Source organism: Neovison vison, chromosome 3 (genome assembly GCF_020171115.1).
Source record: "Neovison vison isolate M4711 chromosome 3, ASM_NN_V1, whole genome shotgun sequence".
NCBI lineage: Eukaryota > Metazoa > Chordata > Mammalia > Carnivora > Mustelidae > Neogale > Neogale vison.
This window is the reverse complement of record NC_058093.1, coordinates 231,655,540-231,663,120: the sequence shown is the minus strand read 5'-3', so window position 1 is coordinate 231,663,120 and position 7,581 is coordinate 231,655,540.

Genomic DNA, 7,581 nt, shown 5'->3' with positions numbered 1-7,581 from the left:
CCTTCCCTGAGGGGCCCTGACTGGTACTCAGTGGCCCAGCCAGCATAAGAACTCAGTTTCACCATCCTAGGTCAGCTGGACGAGTGGATCACTATCTCATTGTCTCCTAGGGCAGTTGGGGGGTAGAGGGGGTGATGAATGTGTGTTGGGAGATCCCAGGACAGAGTCAAGGAAGGAAAATGATCACGGGGACAGAAAGGGGAGACAAACGTTGCCTGGGACACAGCCCCCACCTCCCCTTGCTCTGGTGGGCCATGTTCTGGGTTATGGTCAATTTTCCAGTCTGGGAAAGGCCATTTTGACATTACAGAGTCATAGGAAGACCTCGGAAGTCACCCAATCCAGGTTCAGATCCTAACTCTGTCACTTCCTGGCTACCTGACCTTGGAAAAGTCATTTAATTTTTTTGACCTCAGTGTCCTCATCTGGGAAATGGGGTTAAGGACAGCACCTGCAGGGCATTCACAGGACTATAGTCAGGATGCACTGAGGTCATACACACAAACCCCACAGCCCACTGCCTGGTTCTTGCAAAAGCTGGATACGCAGAAGCTACTGGTATTATTATCACCACTGTTATTACTACTGAGGGCAGAAGGACCTGCCACACGGTCTGACACACAGTAGGTGGAAATGTTGGTTGTAAATAAAGGATTTCAGGCTTCCCCCAGTCAAGAATTCAGGAAGGGCTCTGCTGGGTGGCCCTGGAGCGGGTTCTTACATGCTTGCAGTCCAGCAGTAGCTGGGCCGGGGCAACTAGGGGCTGCCTGGATGGATGTTCCTCTTTCTACATGGGGTCTTGGGGCGTCTGCGTGGGGTTCCTCTGCATGAGCTGGTCTCTGGGCTTTCTTGCAGCAGGGCGGCTGCAGGCAGCTGGACTCCCCAGATGGCGTGGCCAGAGGCGGGGGCAGCTCAAGCTATGTGGGTGAGGTTCCAAGGGACGGGCCAGTGGCAACATTGCCTTTTAAGACTTGGTTGTGGAAGTGACAGTGTGTCACACCGTAGGCGAAGGTCCACCCAGATTCAAGGACAGGAAACAGACCTTCTCAGGGGGAAATACGTCAAAGTCATGCCATAGGAAGAGTGTGTGATGTGTGAGCTCTCAATGTGACCATATCTGGAAAGTGCTATGTGCCAGCCTGCTTTACTCCACAGAGGTGACTAATGGTGCATATGGAAGTGGCCAACATAGCAGAAGAGGGGAGTTATACTTTTGGAGGTAGGAGCAGAAAGGACCCTCCAATCGCACCGGGTGGACAGCTGCCTACAGCATCACACGTGGGCTGGTCCTGTCCTTAGCATCTTATGAGTAAACCCCAAACAAATAAAAATAAATAAGGACTGTTTATTAAAGACTTATATTTGTAGGGAGTGTTCACATGCTTGTCCCATCTAACAGCCCATGGGACGAAAACTACAGTAATCCCCATTTCCAAGAGCAGGAAAATTGAGGTTCAGGAAATAAAGTGACCCCGCCCCAAGGCAGCCACTGGGAAGTGGCAGAGACGGGATTTGCACCTACGTCTGTGTGACCTCAAGTGAGTCCCCTTTATCACCCTGGACCTAGCGTACTGCATCACTCAAAGATAAGGCCAGCTCTGCCCAACACCCAGAACCCCAGAATAATGCAAGTTCTTCTGGAACATGAGCAGAAGTGGTAAGGCTTGAGGGGGTACATCAAAGAGGAACCAGGGAACCAGAAATTTCAGTCTTAATCAAAGAGGCCCAGAAACTTGGAAAGTTCCTTCAGGATGCCTGAGTCTTACCTGCAAACAGTCCTAGTTCCCTTTTGAGCCTAGCTACCCTAGGAGTGAGCAAATGGTCACATCATACCTACTTAACCCCCTCCCCCCAGGGACGGGGTGCTCACTATCTCTCACGGCAGCCCAATTTCCAGAGGAAGTGCCTTCGTTGACATTGCCAGGTGGAGTCCCCCATTGGAATAATCCTTGTAGAAAGTGAGTCGGTAATTGATAGCTGCCCATCTTAGGAGCCACAAAAACACACGTGCCTTTGCTCCGGAGCTTTTCTAAAGTGAAGAAGAGAAGATGTGAGCCATGCTGTACACACAAGTGTTCAGGACAGCCATGTCTACAGCTGTGCGAGAGTTAGAAGCCCCCAACAGTCTGGCGACAGTGGGGTCAGCCAGCGTTCAACCAGTAGGACAATCAGGAGAAGATCGAAATTCAGAGATGAGCTGTAAGGAGTGGATTTTTAAGACTGACGGCGGGGTGGGGGTGGGGCCCTGGCTGGGCGAGTCCCAAATCCAGAGGGCAGGCTGGCGGAAAAGTCTTGGGCATGAGCCATCACGAGTAAAATTTCTTCTTTGGGGAAGTGTCAGCTCTGCTCTTAAAGCCTTTCAACAGATTGGTTCAGGACAAGGTGATCCAGGATAGTCTCATTTGCTTGAAGTCAACAGATTATGGACTTTAATCACATCTACAAAACTCCTTCATGGCCATCAGTAGCTCAAATGCTTGACGGAACAACCGGGACTATAGCCCAGCCAAGCTGACACATAGCGATGACCTTCATCGGTGTAAACCAGGAAGTGGGGGAAGTGGGATTGCTTGGGCCAGGGCAAGGAGCAAGGTGGGAAAGGAGTCATGGTGTGCGTTTTTTTTGTTTTTTTTTTTAAGATTCTATTTATTTAGGGGAGCCTGGGTGGCTCAGTGGGTTGAGCCGCTGCCTTCGGCTCGGGTCATGATCTCAGGATCCTGGGATGGAGTCCTGCATCGGGCTCTCTGCTCAGTGGGGAGCCTGCTTCCTCCTCTCTCTCTCTGCCTGCCTCTCTGCCTACTTGTGATCTGTCAAATAAATAAATAAAATCTTTTTTAAAAAAAAGATTTTATTTATTTATTTGACAGGCAGAGATCACAATAGGTAGAGCAGCAGGCAGAGAGAGAGGGGGGAAGCAGGCTCCCCGCTGAGCAGAGAGCCAGAGGCAGGGCTCCATCCCAGGACCCAGAGATCATGACCTGAGTAAAAGGCAGAGGCTAAACCCACTGAGCCACCCAGGTGCCCCACCGTGTGCATTTTTGCACATATCATTCCGTCTTTTCTTTCATTACCGGAACAGCAGAAAGAATGCCAGTTGAAGTGTGAAAGCCAATTCATAAATGATGAAATTCATTCTGCCCTCCCAACCCTTTCTAAGGACCCGACACCCTTCTACCCTGCCCCTGCCCTGCCCCAGACAGCCAGTTAGGACCTGGTGTATGTAAATATCTTCATATAAGAATCCCATCTTGGATTTCATAAAATTTTTATAGGGCAGACTCGCGATGTGGATGTTATTTTGTAATTTGCATTTTAAAAAAATTAATGACATTTTATGGGTGTCCCTCATGGAGGGACACTTAAGTCTACAATCATTCTTTGTAATAGTTGCTCAATATTCTGTTGGACAAAGAAGGGCACTGTAACTTTGCAAACACTCGTGCTTTGGTGGGCCTCTGGGTTTTTGCCCCATATCAACAATGTTCTATGAACATCGTTGCAGACATTTCCTCTGGTGCAACCACTTTTATTTCTGTCGGACAGAATCCCTAAAGCAGAGGCAGATCAACTTGGGCATGGATATTTTAAATGTTAAAAGGCTCCAGCAGATACTTCCCACAGTCCCGCTGGCAATGTCAGGGGTCAGGGAGTGTGCATTCCCTACATGCTCCCCAGCACTGATTTTTGATGAATTTGTTAACCCTTGCCAGCCCAATGGGGGGTGGGGGGGATTTACTTTCTCATCATTGCTTTAATTTGTATTTTTTCTCTGTGGGCAAGGCTGGCACATTTTCAGAGGCTTGTGGCTACCTGCATTTTCTTTTCATGAACTGCTGGCTCACTTCTTTGGAATGTTTTTTCTGTGGGGCTCTTGTCCTTGTTACCAGTATGAAACGGCATTGTTCAATCCGTTTTGGGGAGACTCTGTGTGTGAGAGCTCTGTTCATTTTGGGATCCCCCCAATATGTCGTGGGTAAGAAGTACATCTTGAATCAGCCAGACTTGGTTACCCTACTTACTTGAGTTTGTCCCTGGGGGAAGTTACCTCTCCTCTGGGACACTGGGTCTCCACCTTTCAAATGGGGTTCAGGGCTCTTGGATCTCTTAGGCTTGTTGCCAAGATTGAAGGACTAGGTGAACATCAGATGCTTGGAATTCGCAAGCGCTTAGCTGGGGGATGTCAGATGTTGTTATCAGGGGTCGAGTCTACAGGAACATGGAATTACTCCGTGGTCACATGCCACACACCCGAGGTGACCAGCAGTAGTCACAGGGGGTCACATGACCCATGGGAAGGATCAAAAGGCCAGGCTGGGACACAGCTGTCACAGCAGGGGTTTTGCCTAACACGGGCTGGGCCATCACTGAGCCTGACCGGTGTCCTCTCTGGATGGGGAGCCCTATGTTCTTGGAATGAATGGCTGCTTGGATGGTGGGGACCTCAAAACTGGATAAGGTGAGGCAACTGGATAGGGGCTAAGGTGTGGGGGGGCAGGCCAGGATCCTGAGACATGAGGTCTGCCCCTTCTGGGTGGCTCAGGGAGGTGGTATTAGGAGGTAGGACGGGAGAGGGTCCTTCCAGGCTTCTGTAGTGCCCAGGATGACACACAAACTTCTGGACAAGCCAATATGACTATTATCCTCCTTTCATTTGGGCTCAGAGAGGTCAGGACACTTTCTTAAGATCACACAGCCAGCAAATGACAGAGCTGGGATTTGAAACTGAGTCTGTTTGAATCCCCAACTCCATGCTCCTGACCATGACCACACACTGGCCAATGAGAACACTACTGCCCTTGTTTCCAGTTGGTCTGTCCACAGTGGTCACCTGGACTAAATGTCTGTGGGAAGTGTCCCACAGAATTCTCAGTGGAGCAGATTTAGACAAGTACGGTATACTTAGAAGGCACCAGGGCTGAGGAGCAGCAGCGATGAGTGCCTCTAACCTTCAGCTCTTATTTAACCCTGGGCCCTAATAGGTAGGTCCTGTTCTGGAATTTTTTTTAGAGCTGGCCAAACCGAGGCACAGAATGGTGATGTCACTTTAGCCAGGGACCACCAACTGGCGAACGAGGGTTGGTGTGGGGACACAGGGCCGCAACTGTCTCCAGCCAGGGCCCCCACACTGCCACTTGGAGGGAGGCAGGAAATGGTTGGTATCAAACCTGAACCGGTGGGGGCTCAGTGGAGGGCGCCCTCTGGTGATGGGCACCATGGGGCGGCGTCCACAGCGTCCCAGAGCTGAATTCAAATCCCTGTTGGGACATTTTCTAGTTGGTGACCTGGGCAAGTCATTTTCCCTGCTAGAATCTTAGTTTTTCCATTTGTAAAATAGGTATAGTAACAGTGGGGCGCCTGTGGGGCTCAGTGGGTTATGCCTCTGCCTTCGGTTCAGGTCATGATCCCAGGCTCCTGGGAGCGAGCCCTGCAATCCGGCTCTCTGCTCAGCAGCGAGCCTGCTTTCCCCCACCCTCACCACCACCCCCTCCCCACCTGCCTCTCTGCCTATTCGAGATCCCATTCTCTCTCTGTCAAATAAATAAATAATCTTTTTTTAAAAAAAAAGAATAGTAATAGTGGGGACTTCTCAGGTAGTTGTGAGGATTTGGTAACAGGAAGTGTTCACAGGTTATGTTTAACACATAATAGTGATGACAGATAGTGCCAATGGAGTGATTCCTTCCTTTCCAGGGATGGGAAGGGAGCTAGGGTCCCTAGGACCCTAGGGTCCCTAGGGTCCAACTCACCACAGGTAGGCAGAGTAGGCACCCTGGAAGCTTTAGAAAGTTATTTTGGGGCAAATCAAGGACCATTCTGTGACCTTGAGCCACCTTCTCCTCTCCTTCACTGGCCTTCCTCTGCTGGCAAGGCCAGGAAGTCTCAGAGCAGCCTGCTTCCCACATCAGGACTGTGACCACTTACGACATCCTGGCTAATCTCAGCCAAGCCTCTGCCTTCCTCACTGCCATCACTCCCCAGCTCAAACACCATCCACAGCTCCCCATGGTTCCCAAAGTTCACTGTCCACCAACCCACCTTCAACGGATCCTTTCAAACCCTCTCCCTGTCCAATCAAAACAAAGGAACCCTGTCAAAATACTAAATCAGATCACATCTCACTCTGCTCCACACTCCCCTGCGGAGAAAAGTTTTGCAAATCTTCTATCTGATAAAGGACTTGGGTTTAGCACCCATACAAAAACTCCTACAATTCAATAATGAAAAGGCAAATAATGCATTGAAATCTAGGCAAGGGATCAGGTGAACATTTCTTGGAATAGACATACAAAGGGCCTAGAAGCATATAACTTGTCATTAAGGAAATGGGAATCAACACTCTGAGATACTTCTTCACACCCGGAAGGATGGCTATGACTTCCAAAGACAGATAATAGCAAGTGTTGGAGAGGATGTGGAGAAAATGGAACCTCCAGCAGTGGTGAGAATGTACAACAGTTCCGCTGCTCTGGAAAACGGGTTGGCGATTCCTCAAAATGCTACGTATAGAACTACCACGTGACTCAGTGTATTAGTCAACTCCGGCTGCAACGTCATGGCTTACGGCTTATTCAATACACATTTGTTACTCGCGGTTTCAGAAGGCTGGGAAGACCAAAGTCAAGGTGCCAATGTTCTTAATTCAGCCTCGTGGATTTTATTTAATTCCATCCCTGTTATTATGTTCCAATTGTCCTGGTTTTAACCAATGGGAGCCTCGGCAAGCGGGCTCCTGCCCTTTGGACATTAATCCAACCTTCTTTGAGTAGCTCCATGGTTTTGGGCACAAGACATTCCAGGCTGATCTTATACTCTCCCTGGGTCAGACCCGAAGTTAGCTTTTTCTCTGTGGCGTCCCGACTCCTTTTGGTGGATTTGGGCATGAGGTGTGCTCCTTATCACTGGGGTGTCACTGCCCCTGTGGCTTCTTAATTGGACAGAGCAAGGGACTGTGTATGTAGATTTCTCTGTCTAAATCTGAAAAACCACGAGTTCACTCTGATATTTCCAATACAGCCCACTGCCACAATAACCTTCCAAGGCTTCTAGCTCTCCAATATCTGTATTTATCTGAGGAACAAACCTGGATCCCAAATCAGCATTACATTTATTCATTTGCTGAATCCCACACTACACAGAGAACAGTTTCAGAATACCACTTTGGAAAAACAAACTTATGACATAGAGTTTAAGATTCATTCAGTGTGGGTCTGTGATTTATTTGAAATCAGTCAAGTTTGTTTGTCTCTGCTTGCATTCCTTTTTATGAATTTCCCCAAACTGTTGATTTGAATTTTTTTTAACTATGCAAAATATCAACACATTTCCAAAAGTCAAAACTGTACAAAAAGAGAACACTGTAGGTTAATGATACTGAAATTTTAAAAAAGGAAACTACAAAAAGATATCCTTACAGACACGTCATTCTCTCTCCTAACCCTCCCAGGACATTCTTACCCACCTCCTTGGGGGAACTAATTTCATTAGTTTTGGCTTTATCCAGCCTGTGTTTCCTTTGAAAAAATTAGAAGATTTAAGTACATTGTACTTAAATTCTTTCATTTTTTACACAAAATAAAGTGT